This window comes from Sprattus sprattus, assembly GCF_963457725.1.
Source record: "Sprattus sprattus genome assembly, chromosome: 1".
NCBI lineage: Eukaryota > Metazoa > Chordata > Actinopteri > Clupeiformes > Clupeidae > Sprattus > Sprattus sprattus.
This window is the reverse complement of record NC_137920.1, coordinates 49,445,664-49,471,329: the sequence shown is the minus strand read 5'-3', so window position 1 is coordinate 49,471,329 and position 25,666 is coordinate 49,445,664. Positions and strand designations below refer to the sequence as shown.

General features: G+C 41.9%; 1 protein-coding gene across 6 annotated transcripts in view; it reads right to left on the bottom strand.

The window, feature by feature from the left end:
* npas2 (neuronal PAS domain protein 2) overlaps positions 1–9,441 on the bottom strand; it is a 98,452-nt gene extending 89,011 nt beyond the window's left edge. For 5 of the 6 annotated variants that reach the window (XM_080848123.1, XM_080848126.1, XM_080848127.1 and 2 more), the window contains exon 1: positions 9,303–9,441. The gene's annotated coding sequence lies outside the window, so the exon portion shown is untranslated. The remainder of the gene's footprint in view (positions 1–9,302) is intronic. The other variant, XM_080848124.1, reaches the window with a different exon arrangement.
* Between the last annotated feature and the right edge of the window lie 16,225 nt (positions 9,442–25,666).

Genomic DNA, 25,666 nt, shown 5'->3' with positions numbered 1-25,666 from the left:
ACATACATAGACATGCACACACAGACATGCACCCACATACACACTGAGGCACATACATAGATATGCGCACACTTACATAGACATGAACACACACTTTCTTAGAGTTGCACATACATATACATAGACACACAACCTAGCACTCACACATTTACACACACACACACACACACACACTTAAATATATTCATATTCACCCACACAAATTTACACACACATATTCACATGGCCACAAAAAAAACACACACACTCATATTCACACACACACACACACACAGGCACAGGCACACATGCACAGAACAGCCATGCTGTCATCCTGAAACTCCTTCTCTCTGCCCCCCAGTAGAGGTGATCACAGAGCCCAGTCTGTCGAAACACGCTCTGCCTGACACTCCCCCCTCTCTCTCGGACACTCAGACCCGCACAGGGCCGGCCACTGCCCACAGCTCGCTCTATTTGCATCATTTTGCAATGAAGCAGCAATGTTCTGCCACAAGCCCTATCGTATGATGACGCAACAACTCTCTTTGGAACGCAGACAGACACACACACACACACTCTCACACACACACAGATAGAAACGCACACAGGCACATACAGAGAGAGAGAAAGAGAGAGACATACACACACAAACCCACCAGAATTGGACATTTGAGAAGCGGAAAAGAGGAAGGTAAAGGAGGCGGGGGAGGTGGTCTGGGTTGGTTTGGGGAAGCGATTATGCCGTGTCTTATTCAGTCCCCCGGCAGGAGACAGCCTCCAGCGGTGGAATTCGCGCCAGCACCGTGCGCCTGTGCCAAGAGAGAGTGGAGGATGACGTCTGTACCGGCAGTTACATAACCATGGCTGAACATTGCGTCTGTCACAGTTAGAAGGTTACAGAGGGTGACACACATACCACACATACTCGCTGCAGTCATGTGTAACATAGTTCCACTCAGCAAACTGAACCTATCGGGAGGGCACTTTAAAGGCAGACTTCCACACCCTTCCAATACAACACCCCCCACCTCCCCCAAGTCCTACAACCACCACCTCCAATTCAACTTCATAGGTATTTAAGTCCTGTTCCCACTCTCACACTGGCAACATACTGTATAACGTCGGTTGATTCACACTATGACAAACATGCTGCAAGAAGATAAACAATACTGACAGAAATAGTATGTGACATGACGTAACTGAGTGAAAAATGAAGTATTATAGATATGAAATTAAAAGCGTCTTTGGGTACCTAGAAAAGCAGTATATAAGTTTAAAGTATATTATTATTATAATTATTAATTAACAAAAAATAAACTGCACCCATATCCAGTGTCACAGCATAGCATCTGCAACTTAACATAAACCGGCAAAATGATAAATGTGATAAGTATAATATGTAATACTCATAGGGGTTGCATTGCATAAGTAACCTGAAAGTCAGAGTACTGATTCACTCATACCTCTCCTTCAAGATGAACACCCAATCTGACTCTGTTTTCTCATCACCCTCACGCTACTACCACCATCACTATCACCGCTCACCACATGACTGACATTGTGCCGCGCTCATTCATCACGTCACTCTGTTCGCCACGCTTTGCCACCGAGAAATGCAGCTCAGACACATTTTCCATATTACTTGGTTTTTTTAATTTTTTTTTATAGCTGGTGGCTAAGATTTGACTCATTACATTTTACATCAGGAATTCAAACATACTTCTTTAAACCTTAATGCTGTTACATCTGATTTCATCTCAATTAACCCAAAATGAATAGTGTCATGTGCTGAGTGGTGCCCAAACAACTGTATATCTCCACACTGAGACCCCACCCACAGAGAGGGCATATCTCTGTTGGCAGCATCAACAGATCAATAAATGTTCTCTCTTATTGGATGAAATTATTTTGTCCCCCTTGAATTCATGCACTGTGAATGGATGATCTTTACTATCTGCCAATAAACTATCCACAATTATCTTATTGGTTGAACTGAAACTTTCAACTTTTGTATAGTATGTATGTGTATGTGATTGGTTGAATGGATAAATGGATATCTGAATGGTCTCCATCAGATCCTGCAGAGCAGATGTGAAGGAACATCTTTACGTTGCTTTGAGACACTTTCAACAAAAACAGCTAGTTTTCTTAGGCCAACTAACAGAGCATTCATCCATCCCAAAACATTCATTCATTTTAGGGAATGCATTCAATCAATGTATCAGTGGAACAATCTGACAACAGGGTAGTGGTAAGGCTTTTAGATTGGTGAAGAAAACACCAATCTACAGCATCTCCTGCTAAGAGAGGAGATAAGTTGAGCCCATGGCAAACAAAGCATGCATTCATGGTGTTTGACAAAAATCTCCTGGAATCAAGTGTGAGTTCCATTTTTTAAAAGTATACATAAAAGCTGTTGGGATATAATCAAATGCAACAATTTAAGCATAGTTTTAAATATGGTTATATATACGTACATAGTAATATGAGAATGTGAAACAACGTTATGTGACAAACAAGTAATGTGAAAGATAAGACAGTGACAAGTTTGGTATTTATTATTTAATATAACTGAAAAATAAGAATGTCTATTTGCTTAAACATTCTAGTAGACTCAAACCTGCTTGCTGTTTTTGGTTTAATACATAATAAAACTGCTGACCAAGAATAACAGAAAACTGACATGTCGCCAACTGCCATTAGGCAGAAAACAAAACATTCTACTAAAACACAGCTGATAACCAGGACAACAGTTTTGTTATCTTTCTTTACAGTTTAAAAACCTGTTGAATGTTTCCTCAGATCTAAATCTCTAACTTGTGTATTCATTTGTTTTCTGTCTGTTCATAGCCTTATCTGACAAACACTGAGAGCACTGAGAGACCTTGATAAAGGACATTGTAGTTCCCCTGTCTCTGTAAAAGAACTACATATCCCAAGATGTATGGTATGTGTGTGCTAGCGAGAGTGAATGTAGGTCACAGGCAGACAGGTTTAGGGCTCAGATACACATACGCGTCTTTTTTCAGGCAGAAACGCTTCAGTAAGGCCTTGGCCAAGTGCGGCGGCCAAAACAGAAGCGGTGCGCTTCCCTGCCTTGCGCTGGAAAGTTGAGAATAGTTCAACTTTTAAGCGCACCTAAAAAACGCTTCAAAGACGCAACGCGTGGTGGAGAAGGGGCGCACGCTTTAAACGCGCCGTACCATAGGAATCAATGTATTTCCTAGCGTCGCGTTTTTACAAAAACGCGTATGTGTATCTGAGCCCTTAGACATCTGTCTCTTTGAGCTCGAACTCTGAGCTATGACCCCACCATACTGCTCAGAAAGGTCACCTGGTGAAGGCTGGGTAGAGGAAAATGGAGGAACAATTTAACTACACTGAGAAACAACAAATTGTGAGGGAGACGCAATGGAGGGGTAAAAACATAGTGGCCATAGCCTGGCAGCAGAAAAGGCTGAAAAAAAAAACACTCAAAAGCTTTGTCAAAAACATAGATCCATTTTTGACATGCTGTCCTAATAACACAGACATTCAAAAAGCACTTGGGTTTTCTGCTATGTAATTGTAATGGTATGTAAATGCCAAACCTATGATATATCATTTCAAGAAAGCATACATGTGGGTGAGAGAAGGACTCATTAAAGTGAATAATACAAAAGTAAGATCAAATGTTATCATAATAACACACATGACAGAGATACCATAGATAGCATATATGTATATGTATATAATTAGAATATGGTCATTTTCACTCCACCTTTCTGGAGTGAAATAACTTTATTTTGCTGAAATATATTTCACCATCCACAGCAAAGAATCAATGATTTCCTTAATACCTATCTGACACCTACATATCAGTGACGTGCGGTGAGGTTCGTGGCTGGTGAGGCACTGACTCAGATTTACAAATACATAAACCCAATAGAGTACCTTAAATTAAGTTTCCTTAGCTTAAGGTGACCAGACATCCCCGGTTTCCGGGGACAGTCCCCGTTTTTCGCTTACAAAGATAAAAACATTACACTGTTTTGCAGGTGTTTACGTGTCTGAACTGATAATGTCCCCGGATTTTGTCTAAATATGGTCACCTTACCTTAGCTAGCTAATTACACAACTTTAGCTGCAATTTAAGTTTAATTTATCAAAATCAGCTCACCAATAAAAAGCAGTCTTGGGTTCAAAGTGATCACAACCACTTGTGTGATGTTAAATGGCTTCACATAGACATTAAACAATCTTTTATTCTCCAATCTTTTATTCTCCTGCCTCCCCTGACCGCATGTCCCTGCTACATATTAATTTACAACAACGCCATTCAACTGGTTATTCTTCATTACAGATAAAGTCATTTGTTGTATCATATGAAACAATGGCGCACATTCAGAGCCATCGCTTAACTGTAAGATAACATCATGTTTCATGAAACTGGCAACTGCTTGAACTGTTACCTCTATTAATTTAGTATCCCCCCTTTGGAAGACCCAAACCTAGCTTAACTTTCAACCCTAGTCTAACCCTAACTCTAGTGTAAATACCTACAGCATAACCAGTAACTCCTAAGGGCTGCCACACAGACACAGATCAGAGCCTGATACGTTGAGTCAGCTACAACCTTGGTGTAGCTAATAAGGTTTAATGGGAAACAAAAAAATCACACTGGTCATAGACGCTGAAGGAGTGCGTGGCCTTTCCTGCAGGTGATGATTTAGCAGACAGTATACAGTAATCAACATGTCTTTGGAACAGACGCATTCTCACAACCACAAAGCCAGGACAAGACAAGTATACAGGACTTTCAACATTCACCACTGCACTGTGATAGAGAGAGGTGGGGGGGGGGGGGGGGGGCAGAGAGATTTGGGTAGAGGGGGAGAGACTGGGAGGGTACTGAGAAAGAGAAAGAGAGAGCAAGATGGTGATAGAGAGGAAGAAAGAAAAAGATGACAAAATAAGGAAATATGAAGGGAATGAGGTGAGGAGAAAGAGTTAAAGAGATTGGGTAGAGAGAAGTAGACAGAGAGAAAGTGAGTAAGATGTAAACATCGATCATCGATGGACAAAGAATGAGAGATAGAGCTGCACAGAGAGGTAGAGAGAGAGAGAAAGAGAGAGAAAAAGAAAGGCTCTTAAAGGGCCAGTCAGTTGGTCTTATCAGGCAGTGCAGAGTCTGCGTAGCCATTTTTGCATGCCGAGTCACTGTAAGCAGATTCAGTGGATGCTCCGCGGCTAAGCTAGCAGGACATGCCCTAGTGACCCACTTTCCCTCCTGGAGCAGGAGGCGTAACAGTGCAGCAGCGGCCACCATGTCATCCGTTACCTAACTCTCTCTCTACCTCTCTTGCTCTCTTTCCCTCTCTGCCTATCCTTCTCTCATTCACACTTTACTTCTCTCTCCTCCTCCTTCTCCTCTCCTTCTCTCTCCTACTCCTCTGTCACCTACACACACACATTGATACACACCCTTGTGTGAAATCAGTTCATTCCAAGGTTCGTGTTACATCTTTGCCGCCGGCTTATATAGCACTCAGTAATTGGGGATCACTGCATGGAGACGCAAGGTTTTTATGTAAGAAAATACAAAAAAAAAGAAGAAAGAAAGTAAGTAGAGGAACACAGACGGAAGTCATGCTGTGTTAACAGTGCCTCTGGGTGCCTGTGGGATGTGTGTGTGTGTGTGTGTGTGTGTGTGTGTGTGTGTGTTGCCCCTGGCAACTACTTCACCACACATTTTACTTCATTGCATCAACACTTAACCTCATTCTGACTCGCTTTGAAAGAGAGATTACTCAATCAGAGTTCACTCTCATATCATACTACCTTAGCTTCAACCAGAACCAGTGACGCATAATTACGTAGCCAAGTCTAGTGCCTGGCCTAGTGTGCCGTCGGATTCTTCAACCCTGCGGTGGTCTTTTTCTGCTTGTGACCAGCACTTAAAAGTGTTCTTCCTTGATATTTGCTGTTTTAAATGTGTAAGTTTGACTAGATTAACCATCTCCCTACCTACCTGAACACTAACCAACTGAGAATTTCGCTCACATAATTGTAAACAATTACAAACGGCTCATTTGTTACAAATAACACTGACAGATTTGAATTATTTACTTTGAGAGAAAAAGGTAGGCCTATAAGATGTTACTGGATCTGCAGAAGGCTGACGGGCTTTAATTAATTCAAAATTGGAACCAAACATAAATCTCTTCTTACACATAAGTTAGTTCCTCATTCTCAACCCTCATTAAGTATGAGACCGCTTCATCAGCTGCTCTAGTAAATGTGATTGTTTTACCCTTTACCTGCTGCATTACATCATTAACGATTAGTAGGACTATGGTGGTATTAACGACAGATGTAGAGATTTGCTACCTAGTTTCTACGGTTTCAAGAAAGTCGTGAGTAGGTCAGCATTTCAGCCAATGACGGATCACACCACTTCAGCAATGACCTCCGTCGTTACTCGAGAAACGCACCCCTGAGCTGATGAGTTCTCCCATCACAGTCTATGGAGAAAAGAATCTTCTATTTAGTCTGGTTTCCCACATGCAGACATAACACAGCAAGATGAGACAACTCTGTATGAAAACAACTCGGAAGGGGCCTGGGAGCCAGCGGTTTTGTGTTACCCATGTAATGGCCTCGACACCTGTAATATTAGTCCCGGTGGTTGGCCTCATGCCACTGCAAAACATGTTCATATGGGGATAAAATATTGATGATGTCATGCTGTCTCAGAGTGCAGCTTTTCTGGCCAGCAGGCCTTGCATTTGTAACACATTAAAAGCATTTCTCACAACTATCTCTTACCTTGTTTAAAGAATATGGGGTCGAGTGTAGTTGTACTGCCTAACTAAATGACTGTGGGACATCTCCACGCTTGTCTTTATCCCAAACAGTAGTGCACCTCTGAAATTGACTCTCTGCTTCGGGAAATCTGGTCTTCCCTCTGGGCTTTTTGCTAAATCTAACAATTATCTCCCTTGCTTAAAACGGCAGATCCATATGTCTATGAGCTTGGATGAATGTGGCCAGAGTGCAAGAACTCCCACTGACCTTTTCCTTTCTCTGAACTTTCAATACAAAGTCTCTCAAGATAAAAGTGTCTGCTTTTGCAAAAACAGGTGTGGAGGAGCAAAGGGCAGAAGAGCTTGTCCTCTACAAGCAAGCACAGTCTCAAATTCCTCACAACGCAGGGAAAAGTGTACATTACAAACAAACAAGCAGGTTGTTGGTTAGTGCCGTATACTAATGCTACAATTTCAGGTAAAGGCACATGTATCACCAAATGACGTACAATAATCTAGGCTCACTATGATGGCTTTCTTGTATAATCTTCGGGTAACTAAGACTTCCGAAACCGAACAGAACAAAAAGTGGAAATTCAATTCCCTGTTAATTCCCATGTTGTAACACCTTGGCCAGAAATAGCCATACACGTCTTAGTTGCAAAAGTAACAAATCCCATTGCCACTGAAATCCTTCCAATGCCAGGGCAACAATCTCCACATTTTGACCAAAATGGGAAAACTGCAGTTGGAGGCCACCACACTTGGGAGGAGCCAACATTTGAAAGGGGAATCATTATTATTATCGTAGACTCATATCAATTCTCAGGCATTCCGGTTAAAATTAAGTAGATATTCATATAAGAAAGGGAGGGTCACATCCCTCCTCATTCAGAAGAGCAAAAGAAAGAGGAGAGGGCAGACTAGGGGGGTAAAGGAGATGAAGAAAGAACAGAAAACCACATCATGACAAGGTGGGGAGGGAACATAAAGGGGTAAAGTGGGACATGCCTGTTGCTTTGGGCATATTTCCTGATAGATATGACCTCCATCATTCAGGTTCAAGTGAAGCTTTAGCCTTCAGCACTTCCACTGGCATTCCTCAAAAACTGGGGGCCCCTTGTCGGAATATTTCTGAAGCCCCCTCCTGCTGGGAGGGAGTTGGCGAACCCCCAGGAGATTGTCTTTTCAGTTACTGTGCCCATTGTGTAACTTATTATGGCACTGAGGAAAACTGTTTGAATTATTCCACAAAGGCAGTGGGGTTCATTTAACATACCAGATAGTCTAAATGCCCACAGTTGTACAGACAGGCTGGGTATGAAAGACCATTTAACGTTATTATTAGGTTATTGTGTCCTAATTCCTTACATATTTAAAGGGTCAAATATGAAAACCAGCTGCCAATGGCTACACCAATTATAAATACTGACAACTGGAGCCAATGGGGACAGCACAAGACCAATCATGACAGCATTAAATGTTGGTCCCACAGACCCCAAAATGTGTTCATAATGAATTAACAATGGTGCAGATATAAGAGGAAAACCACAAAATGAACAGAATCGTCGTGCCAAAAGTGGAGCAAACCGTGCTGTCAAATCAGCTCATTGGAAACTGTAAATGGACTCCTGATCACCACTGATCTATTCTAGAGATGGGAACACATTACAGCGCAGACACGACGTTTAATGTATAATGGTTCTCTTGAAGGTAAAGCACAGGCGACACAAGCAGTGAAGAGGGCCGCAGGGGAACATTCTGCCTGTTATGTCTACCAAGCAGCCGGGGCGAAAAAAAAATTTCAACGAAATCCAGGGCATGACGTCACTGCAACCGGCTCATGATTCTCAAGTCATGTGTTGCATAACTAGCAGTCTTTTCATAATAGTTTATCTTTTATGGTTATCCACTCATAGGCTATAGTCTATCTAATAGGCACGGCATCGAAACAGGAACTCTTTCGGTTATAGAATGAATAGAATGGACCACAACCAGCACAACTATCCCAAGATTTTTTTTGCTATCCCGTCATGCTATCTAGAGACTGTCCCTTATTATATTGACATTGCATTAATCATGTTCCTCAAGATACGTTCCAGTTACTAATAACTTTTTTAAAAGTCTTCCTAGCCTACATTGTAAGTATCCTGATATCACGCCCTGTCTGAACATCCCGTTTACTAACAACATATTAGGGCAACTTTCAAAGTAAGTTGAACAGTAGCCTACAAATCTTTCAGAGAACCGTACAGTGATCTCAATAACTTGATAGACTATAGGCTGCCCACCTGGTTAGGCAAAGAAGCTACTTGAGACGAAACGACAATCTAAGTATTAGCCTACATTAAAACATTTGCAGCAAAAGAACCGTTTTAAAATACCGACTCGTCTTGATTAAGTGACATTCCTCCCTTTTAACGTCCAGTCTATCATTAAATCCAGCACCGTTCTGTCACCGCAGTCCGTTATGAACTGCTGCACACTTGTCAGACTTTGACACACTTTATCTCAAGAAATAATAGAAATGTAGCTTACCAGGCATTAGTGAGCAACCAGACGCCGATTCCAATAGAAAGAGATCATGAATCTCTTATTGGAGACAGAGAGAAAGATTTTTCACCTCGCCTTACTCATGCAATCAAGTTATGTAACTGGCACCGTTTCTGTGGGCAATGAGTGACTTCCAAGCGCTTTTTTCATTCACTGATGTTCATTTTCCATCCCACACACACCTCACTATTTACGTCATCAGCCGTCGTCGCACCTTAAATGGAATGGGGAGTAACCCTATACATGTCTATGGGAGTGACCGTACGGAGCGAGCTCTGTCCGGATTCGCTATAGATGGAGGGATCCACACAGAGGGGAAAGTAACAAGCGTTCGCTCTCAGGATTTCATGCATTGGGTTGTCGCGCCGAAAACCGGCACTGCACGACAGCCTTCTCTTGGCGATTTTACAGGTTATATGTGGGCGCTCTCTTTCAACGTTTCCAGGTTAAACTGTTTGAGAGCGGTTGATGTAGGATAGTTTAGTTGCCTATAAAGCACAAACCGACGACTATAGTCTACTTCGGCTATGAATCAGCTATCTAGCGCTTCCACAGACTGAATGAGGACTCGATAACCCATATGACGTGTGTACTGTGTTTGGTTACACAACAACTATTGTTTCATAAGGCGTATTTATTTGTAGAGTTACAACGATGTTTCAGTGAATTTGCCCCAGTGAAAATGTTGAATGGACTGATTGCGTCACACATCACACACACCCTATGACCACAGAATATAGCCTACTAACCGACCCGCTCGTCAGTCTGTCTAAATTATGATACGTTTGTATAATATTATTATTATTACTACTACTATTAAAGGACGTGTGGCTTTGCATATAATAATATAAACCTATACCATGATGGTTATAAATGCATTCAATGCTGAATGACAATTTATTTTAATCTGATTGAACTAGTGGGGGTCTTAACTAGGTCACACAGCGCAGCGATTGCCATCTGGTGACTGTTTTTTCCCCTGCTTCGCTGTTAATGATACTACTGTCGATAAAATGAACCCAGCACAAATTGAACCCCAGGGGGCAACATCACAGAGCATAACGTTTACACTGTCATTTCAAAGCCAGTGTCAATCATGAGGTGGATAATTATCTTATTATTAAAAAAGTCTAGAGCGGAGGTGTTCTAGCAACGCACTGGCACATTTTTATAGTCGGTGGATGGTAGGCTGATAGTTTACTCTCTCGGTGTGGAGGTCATTAAACGGAATTCCCAACACTTCAACGGCACATTGTCCTTTTAATAGACTAATTCAATTTGATCATTGCCCTTAGGAAACTGCATGGTGATTGTTTGCTTGGCTGAAGAATAAAGACTGTAATAAACTAAAAATAGCCTAATATCCTACTTCCTCCCAAGTCGCAATGTAAGCATGTTTAATGTGCCTCTAACTTTATACAAACAGTAGATTTGAATGAATAAATGTGTATGCCTACTACAAAAAAAAATGGAAACACCTTTTAAGTTACAAATCTGTTTAGCATAGTGTTCAATGAGACAGTGATTCAGGGAATAAAACCAAAACACATCATAGGCCTACACATCATACATGTTGGCAGTGGCGGTTTTAGACACGGGCGACCCGGGCGGTCGACCGGGGCGGCACTTTTTCAACTCACGTGGGGGGCGGCACGACCAAATAAATAAATAAATAATAATCTGGGCCACGAAGCGGTTTTCTATTATCATATCACTGTGTGGAGAATTGGCAAATTGGCGCCCCCTGCAGCTGCAGGCGCCATTGCTTGCGCCCCTGCTTGCTTAGAAGGTGCCGTGTATGAAAAAGGGGAAGGGGAGGGAGCGCGCGCGGGGGAAAAGTATGGGTATCCCAACTGGAACGGACAAGTGGGGGGACGGGGGGATCCACTGTAGGCTATAGCAATACTCTAATACAATTAGTGGGCTTAGGTCAGTCACACCTCGACTTTCTTGCAAAAAACGCACATTCATAATATTATAATTACAGGCCTATAATTCCTGCACGGTTTTTTGTTTTTCTGAATTGTGTGAAATGGCTTATACAAATAGGTAATACTGAACGATTATGTGTCACCAAGGGCAAGGTGAATTGGTTTAGTCTTAACTTCTGTACGAGTGACAGGGGATGGGGAATGTGTTGATTGTCGAGGGCAAAATAAGCACAAAGATGGATAGGTAATGGCCAAAACCGTCAGGCGCCCTATTTCGAAAGTAAAGAAGAAGAGGAGAAACGAGCAAAACATAAAGGTATGCCACTATGTTCGCTCTGTATGATTACGGTATCCATGTCATGATGAAGGGCTAATGTTAATTGGTGGTATTACTCTTAGCCTACATGTGTTAGCCTGCTATTCTACTGCCCATGATTATACAACAATAGTTCGGTTTTAACTCAACAAACACGAGATCTAATTTCACGATAAGATTGTGCTTTGCAACAAAACTGTCACACGTTCAGTTATTATTTATTTCCATCAGTTGGGTTGACGTTGGGCCGTGTAATTAGCCAACGGAATGTTCATATCTTCTCTAGGCAGTTTCAAAGACGGAACGTTTGACATTTGCTACAACTCTATTTCGTGACAAATTATAGTTTACCAGTCATAAGTTGAAGTGTGGCATGCATAGAATTCTAGGCAGTAACCAAGCAGCTAATTGTTCCTCCCAGAAAGATAGGTTAATATAGGTCTAATGACAGATATTTGTAGGGAGTAAGGGCATGTTTATTCCCATTGATTCCCTTAAGTATGTTATTCAAAGTTCTATAAAGGGATTTGTGCAATTTGTGCATTTATTTAGTTATAATAATAAAAAAGTTATATATATTTATATGAAAAAAAATCCGGGGGGGGGGGGGGGGGGCGCTCGGAGGGGGTTAGAATATTGTGAAAAAGTTCAATATTGAAGACTCATGGTGTCACACTCTAATCATCTAATTAACTCAAAACACCGGCAAAGGCTTCCTGAGCCTTTAAATGGTCTCTCAGTCTAGTTCAATAGGCTACACAATCATGGGGAAGACTGCTGACTTGACAGTTGTCCAGAAGATCATTGACACCCTGCACAAGGAGGGTAAGACACAAAAGGTCATTGCTAAAGAAGCTGGCTGTTCACAGAGTGCTGTATCCAAGCACATTAATGGGAAGTTTAATGGAAGGAAAAAATGTGGTAGAAAAAGGTGCACAAGCAACAGGGATAACCGCAGCCTTGAGAGGATTGTGAAACAAAGCCCATTCAAGGGAGATTCACAAGGAGTGGACTGCAGCTGGAGTCAGTGCTTCAAGAGCCTACACACACAGACGTATCCAGGACATGGGCTTCAACTGTCGCATTCCTGTGTCAAGCCACTCTTGAACCGGAGACGTCAGAGGCGTCTCACCTGGGCTATGGACAAAAAGGACTGCACAGTTGGTCAGTGGTTCTCTTTTCAGATGAAAACATTTTGCATTTCATTTGGAAATCAAGGTCCCAGAGTCTGGAGGAAGAGGGGAGAGGCACAGGATCCAAGTTGCTTGAGGTCCAGTGTTAAGTTTCCACAGTGAATGATGGTTTGGGGTGCCATGTAATTTGCTGGTGTTAGTCCATTGTGTTTTCTCAGGTCCAAGGTCAGCACAGCCATTTAGAGCACTTCATGCTTCCCTCTGCTGACCATCCTATGGAGATGCGGATTTCATTTTCCATCAGGACTTGGCGCCTGCACCCACTTCCAAAGGTCCCAGCACCTGGTTTAAGGACCATGGTATCCCTGTGCTTGATTGGCCAGCAAACTCGCCTGACCTAAAACCCATAGATTCTATAGGGTATTGTGAAAAGGAAGATGCGAGACAATAGACCCAACAACGCAGAAGAGCTGAAGGCCACTATCAGAGCAACCTGGTCTTCCATAACACCTCAGTAGTGCCACAGACTGATTGCCTTCATGCGACGCCGCATTGCTGCAGTAATTCATGCAAAGGGAGCCCAGACCAAGTATTGAGTGCTGTACATGTTCATACTTTTCACTAGTCCAACATTTCTGTGTTAAAAATCCTTTTATCTATTGGTCTTCAGTAATATTCTAATTTTCTGAGATACTGAATTTGGGGTTTTCCTTAGCTGTCGGTTATAATCATCAAATTTAAAAGAAATAATCACTTAAAATATATCAGTCTGTGTGTTATGAACCTATATAAAAAAATGAGTTTCACTTTTTGAATAGAATTACTGAAATAAATCAACTTTTTGATGATATTCTAATTTATTGAGATGCACCCTGTATATGTGAGAAAACAAAGTGTTTGCTGCTATTCCAATTGGCATGTGATGTCACCTTTTCACACATACAGCTCCAAATAAACCTCATAGTCTAGTAGCCAGCCCATAGAGCCCCATTGTGAACCCGGAAATGTTGAGTAAGCCAAAGTTTTATTGCAGAAATGTGAAGTATGGGTCCCCAGCATACAGGAACTGCCGGATGCTAACTTTCATATGATGAGCAACTTGCATAATTAGCATAATCGTCCAGATTAGCAACAGATTTTTTTTACTGTGTGACCAATTTTTACAATATAAGAGTGTTTTTAGAGGTTTTAGAGGATGCTGAATTCAATTCTAGCACTTTCAGACATCACAAATGTAATTGTATAACAATTTTGGAAACTTTTAGACACGTTTTTGATTAAATCTGGATGTAATTTAAGGTTATTTTCATGGTAAACTAAATAAACTCACATTTCAGAACTACAAGAGCTCCTACTCTTTGTTGTTAATGTTGATAACCTAAATTTGTATACATTTTTGAGGTACGGTCATGTTTTTTTTGCAAATAAGCGGTTGCAGCTAGCTGTTGTAATTAGCATGTTGTAAAGCAAGTGAGCATAGTCTAGTTTTAAAGTACTTGAAACATTTAAAAATGTATGGAAAATAAATCATAAAGGCAGTATTTTCACAAACCTCCCTTAAAGCGGAAAAACCCAGTTGAAAACTTCTAAATCTCACAAAGATACAACACTGAACACAGCACAAAGAGAGAGAGAGACAGAGAGAGAGAGAGAGAGAGCACTGTGAATTTTAATAACCTAAATTTGTTAACATTTTTGAGGTACGGTCATGTTTTCATGCAAACACGCTGTTGCAGCTAGCTGTTGTAATTAGCATGTTGTAAAGCAAGGGCGCATAGTCTAGTTTTAAAGTACTTGAAACATTTAAAAATGTATGGAAAATAAATCAAAAAGGCAGTAGTTTCACAAGCCTCCCTTAAAGCAGAAAGCTAGCGTTATTGGACCCTTAGCCGTATCAAAGAAGCTAATAAGGAAGCTAAACTTAGCCTATTTTAGATTAGAATTTTTGGTACAGCATAACTTAACTTGTGCGCCCGGCTACGGAAGCCGAGGAAGGCCATGGTCATATCTTTTTCTCAAGACCCCATAATGATATTAGCTAGACAGACAGAGACAGACAGACAGAAAGACAGTTTTTACCAGAGTGAAATTTAAGGCAAAAATTGTTTTGACATTGTTATGTTGAGATTAAAATGTGAGTTTCTACTCAGATTAATATTGTGGGAGAATCTGCTGTTCTCAAATTATTTGCAATCATTTAAAATGTTCAGATTCTTCTTCAGACTACTTTGAAAAGGAAAGGATTAAACACATTTGATATCCAATCTGTTATTGCTGCTTTCTCAAGTTGTTGTGGAGGATTATTTAACCATTCGACTCTAGGATTCAGTAGTCATTGTTCAAAACAAAGCGAGGTGGTCAGATCAGGTCAAAATATCAGGAAAGAAGTGTCTGTTTGCACCATGCAGTGGCAAAGATGGTGACTTTAAAATATCTGGGTCCAAAGGAATCGCTTCTCTGCTACTTAAGAGCGAGGAGACACAGTCATACATGAGACTATTTCAAACCTAATTGCTACTGATGGTGCTTCATCGGCTTCTGTGCTATGTCACAAATCTTGCTACAGCTCATACACTTCTCGCTCTAGAAATATGACCAAACGCAAGTCAGACTCGTGTCAGACTCAGCCCGGAAAGCGAATAATTCGCTCTTAACTCTCTGCCTTTGAGTATTTAAAACAGTGCCTGTTCTGTGGTCTTTTTTGTGAAAAAAAGGACCCTAAAAATCCTAAAAGGTGGAATCCAGTAAAAAAATGTCAGACTTTAGATAGGCCAGGCCATCCATCCTTTAAAGATGTAATTTTGTCTAAATGTGATGAACGGCAGCATGATTGGGCAGAAGTTGTGAAGCTACGGGTGAATGGCATCATGGACCTACCTGCAGCTGATGCTCTGTATCACTTCAAGTGTTACAATGCTTTCAGGATGGTACCTATTGACTCAAGTGCAACTGCTAGTAAACCAGTTGACAGCTGCTTAGCTTCGGTCATAGATCACTTGAGTGCAAACAAGTCTGTAACTTGGACTGTCTCCGAATTACATGATGTTTTTGTAGCTAATTCTGTGAGTTTATGCCAAAGGCAAATGCTAGCCAACCTGTGTGATTATTATGGTGATGAAATTATCGTACTGAGAGTTGAAGGATGCCAGATGATCATTGGCTTTAGGCAGTACGTTGGTAAATTACTTAAATTAGTAGGACAAGCTGGCCTCTCCAATGACGATGATGATGTCAGCAAGGTAGTCAGAAAAGTGCGGGCAGAGGTCCAGAATATCCCCTTGCCTCGTGAATACGACCTTGGCAGCTTTAGACATGAAAGGGTCATTCAAGGTACAAGTCCAACTCTCCTGAGACTTGTCTCCGGTCTGGTGTCCAGGGAAGAAACAGTGACCAAACCAGCACTCACACTTGCTCAATGCATCCAGCAGCACATCAGTAAAAGCTGGAATCAGACAACATTGGGGCTAGCTGTAAAACTTCATCATAAGCATGGTAATTCAGAACTTGTTCGGAACCTAAATGAGCATGGTCTTGTTGCAACATATGATGAGGTCCTCCGGTTCCGGAAGTCAGCTGCTAAATATGCCTCAGATGATGCAGAAAATTACCTGCGGGTGTTAGGACTGGAGAGGTCTATTGGCCCTATTCACAGTTGGGGTGATAATTTTGATCTTGTAGTTTTCACACCCAACGGTTGCCACTCAACACATGCCATGGCCACTCAGTTTGTGCAGAATCCTGCAGGGATCCTGTTCCCTGGAGTGGCTACTCCAGGCGGTGGGATTACATCGCTAAAAGTACCCCGTCTAACAAAGCTCCAAGCTGAGAAATTCTGTCCGGTGGCTAACAGTAGTCTTGCCATTGAACACTATATAGGCCCTAAGAAGCTGTCTCCACCTGCTCTGAAAGAAGTGCCGAAAACAGCTACTGTCCAAGAGAGCATCCAAGAGAGGCTTTCTAGGGCACAGAGGGAAGATGCTGCTTGGCTCTGTCAGCTCCATTCTTCTCCTCTTCCCCTGGACTGGTCAGCTTACAATGTTGTGCAAGATCGTCAAAATGATGAGGGTGTGTATAAGATGAGAACTATAAGTGTCTTTGGGCCATTGCTTGACTCACCTCCTGCTCATCCTCATACAGTGCTCAGTACCATTAAATACCTGGACACATCACTCAAGCAGCTTGGCATGAGCTACAGTCATATAACTTTTGACATGCAGCTGTACATGATAGCTTGCCAGATCAAAGAGTGACCCACAGCAATGGGCATCAGTGGTGCTCAAACCTGGAATGATGCACAACCTGATGTCATTCATTGGCTCAATTGGGGAGTTGATGAATTCAACAGGCCTTGAGGAGCTGGTAGGTGCATCATTTGGCGGCCTGACATCTATCTTCAATGGAAAGGCCTGGCCTAAGGCAATGCGGGCCTTCCGTATGGTTATGTATGCCCTTCTTCATGAATTCTTATTGGAGGGAGAAAAGAGTCATCAGCAGATATTGGACTTCCTGGAAAAGGCTAGGCTGCGACCAACAGGCCGATTATGGGTGGATTGCTTTAGAACTCCAACCTTAATTGCCCATAGATTCTGGCGAGCAGAGAGGGAGGGTGACTGGTTGCTGCAACAACACTGCCTTGAAGAGATGCTACCCTATTTTTTTGCGGCTGGTTATCACCACTATGCTAGATGGATATCTTGGCATATACGGGAAATGCAGCACCTTCCTTCCATTGCAAAAGATGACCTTCTTTCCGGAAGTCATGTGTGCCGCCATTCAGATGGTGCACCTGCAGTGAGTGCAGATATGTTTGGGGAGCAGACATGCATCAGGCAAGGGAAGGGAGCAGGGGGCATGAAGGGTATTTCAACCAACCCCGAACAGGTTGCAGTTTGGATCCAATCATTTGGCATATGTTCACATCTTTCTCAGTCATTGGATGACATGTTCATAAATGATGAAGTAGCATCAGAGAAGACTCTGTTCAACAGACACAAAGAGGAAGGTGAAGCACGGCGAAAGTTGGATGCTGAGGACCGCTCTAAAATTGTGAGGATGCTGTGGGAAAACACAAATCCACTGATGACAGAGAGCCCTTTGCTCTACCACATCATAAATGGACAGGTGGCTGATGAAAAGGTGAATGTGCAGGATGCACTGATGATTGGCCAGGCTATGTTTAAAAAGTTTTCTTCATCACTTCCAGAGGCCTTTAATGCCCCCACCTCTCGCAAGGTAGTGACTATGAAGTTCCAGAAAAAGGGAATGAAGGTCGGTGGGAAGGTTGTTTGTGACCTTGAGTCATTATTTGCTCGATTGTTGGTGGTGGGAGGCCAGAGAAAAATGGAGCTTTCTTCTCTGTTCAAATATGAGCTTAGCCCAGTCCCCTTGTCAATCATTGATGACAATGGATGCCTCCGAAAGGGCAATAAGTCAGTGCTTGTCCAGCAGCTGGGAATTCCAGTTTGCAATCCCCGGCCACCAGATGTTGTCATTGTGGATGCATCTCAGCTAATTTATCACGTGGTTTGGCCATCGTCTGGGACAGTGGCAGATCTTGCAGCCAGCATGGGACATCGGCTTAGTTGTGACAACACCCAAACATTTGTCATCTTTGACAAATATTTGCAGGTTTCTGCCAAGGACCATGAGCGACAAAGAAGAGCAGGGGAGAGCTCCACAGAGTACAAGCTCTCATTGACCACACCTCTACCTAGTCGAGACAAAGTTTTGAAAAGCAAGCATAACAAGCGAAGGCTGAGCGAACTTCTATGTACTTTTAGTCTAGGAAGTAAGATCATGATGGTCAGTAAAGCTGACAGCATTGACACGCATGATGAGGCAGATATATCAGTTATATCTTACATGTTAGATGCTGTCAGACATGGGGCTTCAACTGTTCGGATTCTTAGTGATGACACAGATGTCTTTGTGCTTATGGTTTATTGGTGTTGGAAAGCTGGTATCACAACCTACAGATGGAAAAATGGAATGGCACTGTTCTCAGCATAAATGTAACTGCAAAGAACCTGGGTGACCATTGTTGTTCCATTTTGGCCATCCATGCTCTTTCAGGATGTGATACCACCTCATATCCTGTTGGGAAGGGGAAGGTATCTGCACTCAAGGCCATGAGAGTTCTACCTGGCAAGCTTCTCCACTGTATTGGAGAGGCAGAAGCCACAGATTTACATTTCATCGAAGCAACAAGGACTTTCTTTCTGGCTCTGTACAATCAGAGGAACTCTGTGACCTTGGATGCAGCTCGGTATGACATTTACCGAAAGCGCAAAAGACCCCCAACACTGAAATCACTACCTCCAACAGAGCCTAATATGCACCTTCATGGAAGACGTGCCCACCTACAGGTGCTCTTATGGAAAGCAGCAGACCAGGCTGATCCACCGGCTGTGGATATCACTTTGTTTGGATGGGACAAGAAGATGGGCCTAAAGGAAGGAGAGGAACTGATTATGCCAACCCAGGATTCAAGTCCAGTTGCTCCTCTGGCTTTGTTAGATGTCATCAGCTGTGGTTGCAAAGCCGGGTTGAAACCTTGTACCTCAGGAAAGTGTAGCTGTGCAGCTGCAGGTCTGTCCTGTACTAGTTATTGTTCCTGCAAAGGCAATGATGGGATATGCTGCAACCTACTCACTCAACAGCAAGAACAAAAAGAGAGTGATGAAGGATCTGGAGAATATGATGACAGAACAGACGAGGATAGTGAAGATGAGGAGGCTGCCTTTTGTTAATTGATTATGAGGCATAGCCGATTGCCTGAAGGTGTTAGTGTGTGCTTTTTGTGGTGCAGAGGTGAGAGCATCTTGGTTAGTCTTGCGTCTGGTGGCCTGACCCGGTTTGCCCAGACTCAGTTTTAACTTTTGCGTCTGGCAGTGTTTTAACTGGGTCCTATTTGGATCTTGCGACTTGCGGACCAATCTGGGCAGCCTTTCTGCCTTTCGGGCATGGCCCTAGCGACTTGCAGGGCCTGTCTTGTATGGCATGTATATAGTGTATATTTGTACATAGTTCGTTGATCGCACATGCGGGACATTAAACAGCGTTACGTTAAGTTACATCACGTATCGTCATGTGGTTGGTGGTTACGATGCACACCGGTGCCCAACAGCTTTTGAGGTAGTTTAACCGCGTTTAGTGGGTGAGCCAGAGGTGAGACCCAATCACTATCAAAGTGTTTACATTTTGACTCTGGTGACATCTGTTCACCCTAGCCATCTCACAAGCAGGCTGGCCTTCTTAGCTTCAGCGCTCACATGAGGCAACGGGGTGTTTACCACCAAGGAGTTTATTGCAATCGCAATGCTTTTTCCTCCAGAAATGCAATTTTGAATCAGGAGCCATGTATCAGGAGGGGATACAGCTTCACTACACCCTGAAAAAAGTGCTTTAACATTCACAAGAGCACTCATGATTCATGACTCAAGATTATTGTGTTTACCATGAAAAAAAACTTAGATTTCGTCCAAAATGATTAACAAATGTGTCTAAATATATGCAAATATGTTATTCAATTACCATTCTGAAGTATGAAAGTGTCTTAATTGAATTCAGCATCCTCTAAAACCTCTAAAAAGACTCCAATATTGTAGGAATTGGCCATACAGTGCCAAATATGTGGTCAAATTGGCCAATTAAGCTAAGTATGCTAATTGTGCTAATTATGCAAATTACTCAACATATGCAAATTAGCATCCGGCAGTTTCTGTATACTGGGGGCCCATACTTCACATTTCTGCAAAAAAACTTTGGTGTACTCAACATTTCCGGGTTCACCTAGTTGGCTACTAGACTATCACTCTAGACCTGTTCGAAATCCACTAAGTTCCTGTAGAAATCTGTCTGTGTTCCTCTTTGAGCAGTGGGAAAGATAAAATCTTTAGCAGACCTCCCGCTTTTCAGGGTTTTAACACAGCTGTAATCTGTCTTTTGCCCCAGGTTTATCCAGGTTAACAGGTCATTTAGATGTAGGATCTGTGTACATGCCTTGCATTGAAGTATTGGAAGTTCTGTCTTTCTCACCTCAAGCCCAAGTTTATCGTTTTTTGGATATGGTTTGACATTACAAGTTAATGAGAACATGAGAGAGAGAGAGAGAAATAGACTAGGTAGAGGGAGGGAGGGGGGAGGCAGAGGGAGAGAGATCTCCATGGCAATCACCCCTGGTTACTATTGCACAATCAAAATACAGGATATGAGTTCAACCTGTGTCCATGGAGACTGTGCGGATGTGTCCTATTTCGGAAGAAGACAGCGACAGAGAATGATTTTGGATAACAGTACAGCCCAACAAAACCGTGACCTGCCAGCTTTGCAGGATTTTCACCATTGTTGTGAGTGACACTGTCTGGCCCATATTACTCGTTTGGTGTTTCCATGTGACGAACTTGCTGCATATGTGACACCAACATAGTCAGTCATGTTTTATGCTTTAACTTGTAGCTCATGTTCTCATTACATTCACCACAGACAGTCCCATGTAGTCATTACAGTCACGGTGGGGGATTTAGGAACATGTTAATGTCAGGCAGAATATTTGCACCATAAAGAAGAAAAATGTCTTGACATTGGAACTAGAAAGAGTACAATGAGACCTCAACTCAGACTGGAGGACAAGGCTACAAAACAGAAGACATTTTCAAATCAGCAACCGCTCCAGACACATGGAATGAGGGCTGTGAGATTTTACACTTCATTGCAAAATATTTATAGCTTCTATGGGGCCAAGGTGGTTGGCCCTCTCTCCCTCTGAAATTCTCATTCCCCTCATCCTTAGTTTGAACTAGACATTGTCATTGTGCATGGACGTGCTTACGTGAGCAAAGAATTTCCGTGTTTGTTCGACACACCTGATAGTGATGAATAAAGTGGGGAAGGGTCAAAGCGTTTTGCCATATAGTAACACATTCTAACGGCAAGTTGGCCTCTAGGAGGCACATAACCCTGGCTCGTTAAGATTAATTCATGGAGTGGCGCCATCTAGTGAATAATGCTCAAAGCAAACATCTAGCACTTCACTACAATCTTGTTGTAATGTAAAGGTTCAAACTTCACAAAATTTGACAGCCTGCATCTCCACATTCCCTGGACACATTGCACATTTTCGGACGCTACAACATATTACCTCTAACAGGGTTAGGTCTATCTTCAAACTTTATTTAGTCTTAAAATCCTTATGTAACATTTACAATATTGAAATGGTTCTCTCACCTGTTTGACGTAGTCAAATCATTCAACCTGAGGCTTCTGAGGCAGTTCACAAATCTGCTTGGACCCCGATGATCGCTGTTTGCAGTTTCAACTTCAAAATAGCGTGAACCTCTGTCCTGTTATAAATCTCAATATTTGTACGCCTCTATGTAACATTTACTATGCATTTAGTATTGTATTCAAACATGTTCTTGCCTTCCACTAATAATTTTACATTCATGCATTTTTTTCCAAACTTTGTGAATAAATGGCAAGTACAATTATATAATGAAGCTCCTATTGTTGTTTATGTAAATTTAGCACAAAAATATATATTCGTTATGGAATCACACTCACATTCACTAAATCAGTGTCAAAACCATAGAACGGTACTGCTTCACACCCTATCAGTGTATAACCACATGACCATTTTTAATCTCTTATTTGCATTTTACAGTGTATTTTGCCTCCTCTGTAATTTCTCACTGTTGCAAGCACACAGAAAGCTAAAACATGACATACTGGGCACATAAGAAGAAAGTGGTATCAGTCAGGCATCAAGTAGGGCTACTTGTCAGATCAGATACCGGATCGCTCTTGACGATAGTAAATCAGTGCCAGGGTGTCTAGGTTGTTATCAGTTTGTGATTTGATCAATATCTGAAAAAGAGGTCAATTTGAAACCGGAGCCTTCTCGATCCCCACTGGCAGATGGTATCTGTGTTGTGGTATGTGTCCTTACCCTTCATTATTCAGTATGTTCTGATATGCTCCGATTTTTGTTGCATCACTTGAAAGTAAAAGCACATAAGGCATGGTGATGTACAAATATGAGAATCTACATACAATCTCGTAACAATACTACTACATCTACAATTACTACTTCTATTACACCTGTAGAGGTACTGTATGTGTGCTAGAAAAAAAATGTTTCTTACTATTTCATTAGGTTTCCTCCGCTGCAACAATTTGACACTTTTTAAGGTATGGTTTTATAGGCAACTGGTTTTGCTACCATCCTCAAATTCACTTTGATAGCATATGGTTATGTGATGGACAGATTAACACCTCTGTCTTCCCCATGTAAGTGAATGAGACACCATAGACTCCATTACCCACAATTCCCTTATCACATTTCAATCCTTATCAACAGTCAGTGACCTCGCAATTGGTCACATCAAAGTCATAAAAAGGGTGACGCATTTTGCCGTTTAAAACAGTGATTACCCCCCAAATCTTTCTCTCTGGCGGTGGTTTCACACACGTGAACATCATTCAATTAAGAGATACCCTCTCTCTGCAGAACAAAGGACAACGCACGACAGTCGTATTGAACTTTTGGCCGAAGTTAAGAAAATACTTTGACGTGTCTAGTTGCAACCAAGTTATACCGGTAGTATATTACTGCAGCCCAGCAGTGTTCTTCTGAGTAGGATAAGGCGACCGGCTTCCCTTATTCGTTTCTCCAAGTCGACAGAACTTTACATCCTTCTAAATCATCGGACCTCCAGCAAGGCCTCCGCGAATTCGCCTGACGAGGCGCAGAAAGGACAGACGGACATCCAGTGAACCTACGTGACGCGTTGAAGGATTCCGCGAGAACCCCCGTTGAATGCTTAGCAAGAGCGTTCTTCACGTAAGGCTGACATCTGGGCAGAGATTAGTCTTATATGTGTGTTAATATATGTGTGAAAGTATTGTTGTTTTATTTAATTTATGATTTAAATGCTTACTTTGTAATTCACAGTGCATGGTTTGTAACCGTGCTATATCTTGCGTTTGTTTTTACTTTTGCTAAATAGCTAGAAACGTGCATGCACCTTTTCTATCTCTCCCTAACTCCCTCAATCACCATCTGAACATATACACCTCCACATCGCGAGTTCAGTGCTGCTGAAATATATTGTATTGAGTTGAAGGCCGATTCTGTCCTTGAGATAAGAATCCTTTGTCTGTTGTAACCTACTCATTTAAAGTTGTGCCCATCCTCCAATTTATATTGGCATACCTGCGCACGCACGCATGCACGCGCACACACACCAGGGTGTCTACAGGTATAAACAAATTCAATTTAAGACTTTTTAAGACTTTTTAATACCACTTCTAAATGAAATTTAAGACCAAAACTTACGATGGAAAAACAAATCAAAAGTGGAAATATACAGTAATCTTTCCAAGTAAACACACTGATGTCTGATAATAACCGGTTGAGTTTAAAAAACACCAGCTAAATGTGTGTAATGCGAAAAGATAACAAAAATGTCATCAGTCCTCAATTTTCAGAGCATTTAGGTCCCATAAACAAATGCTTATAAAATCAAGTAAATAAATTAAAAAACGCCCAAATCTGGCTGGAGCCCTGGCTACGATGATAAACCAATAAACAGGAGCCCTGGCTACGGCGCAATCCGAGGGGTGGGGTTATCCCCTCAAGTCTAGGCTACGAGATTCAGCCCTAACAAGTTCCGATCATTTGAACGACAGCAAGAAAATAACATTTGCGAATAAAGTGTACAATGGAAACATAGGCCATTGTTCGTGTTTTACTACTCAAAGCATTCCAGGGATTGAGTTACAGTGGCAAGTTAGCGATCAAAGCAACAGGTAGACCACCTCCCAAAATCAGAGCAACTGCAGATTATAGCACAGCTGGCTAATAAGTGGTAACGTTAGCTACCAATGGAGTTGAATGAATGGTGTGCTAACGGTCACATATTAGATTTTTTTTTTTTTTGCTGTCTCACACTGTGATAAATATGTTTAAGTGACCTCCGTTTAATTTCCATAAACTGTTCGTTGTAAGGTAAAATGAATACATTGCTAGCGGGCGTGGTGTAGCGTGTGGAAATAGCACTGACAGGACTAGAACTCCGAGGCCCAACTTTTCGTATTTGTAAGAGGTCAGGGCCCAACAGACACCCCGCTTATTTTAGCGAATCTATATTCCATTAGGCTAATTGAATCTATAATCCATTCATTGTAATTAATAAGCGATTGTTATGTGTGAGAAAAAGCAACATCAGCACCTGCCACAGGTGGAAGCCTATAAATAAATAAAAGAAAAATCTAACTCTAGATATAGCATCAAAATTGTATTGTGCACCAGAAAACAACATAAATACACACAGATAACTTAATTGCAGTAGGCCTATCCTATTTGTGCACAGCAAACAGAACCAGAAAAGACCCAAAAGATAGCATGTACTCAAAACAAGTGATGGAACATGCAAACAAGACCACTCAGCTAGGCCTAATTAAAATAGGTGATGCTTCAGACATGCAAACAAATAGGTTCAAATAGGTCAATATAATGATTAAAATAATTTAAATAATGAATTAAATCTGTGGCTGCAATCTATAATCAACATAAATAGCACCAATCATTCCTGGGCAGTCGTTTGAGTTGGTAGCTGTCCACAGAAAAGCATAACCACTCCAATGATAACGCACAAAAACAGCACTAATGCGTCGGTCGAATCCTATACATTTACGAGTAATCACCTCAGACAGCGTGTATTTTAGACACTGTTGTTTAATGGTATTTTTTTCGTGCTCTCTCGCCGTCAAGCAAGTAATATGCGAAACACAATGCTGCCACTCGACGGTAAATCGTAACAATTATCCACTGAAGCAATTAGGAACACCTCAGTCAGCCCACCGTCTTCACCTATGTTGAAGAACAGACAGTCACCACCAACCCAAACTGATACAGCGTTGATAACTTAAACTTGGTCTAGTTATTTTCCTAGAAACGTCGTGGAGTGT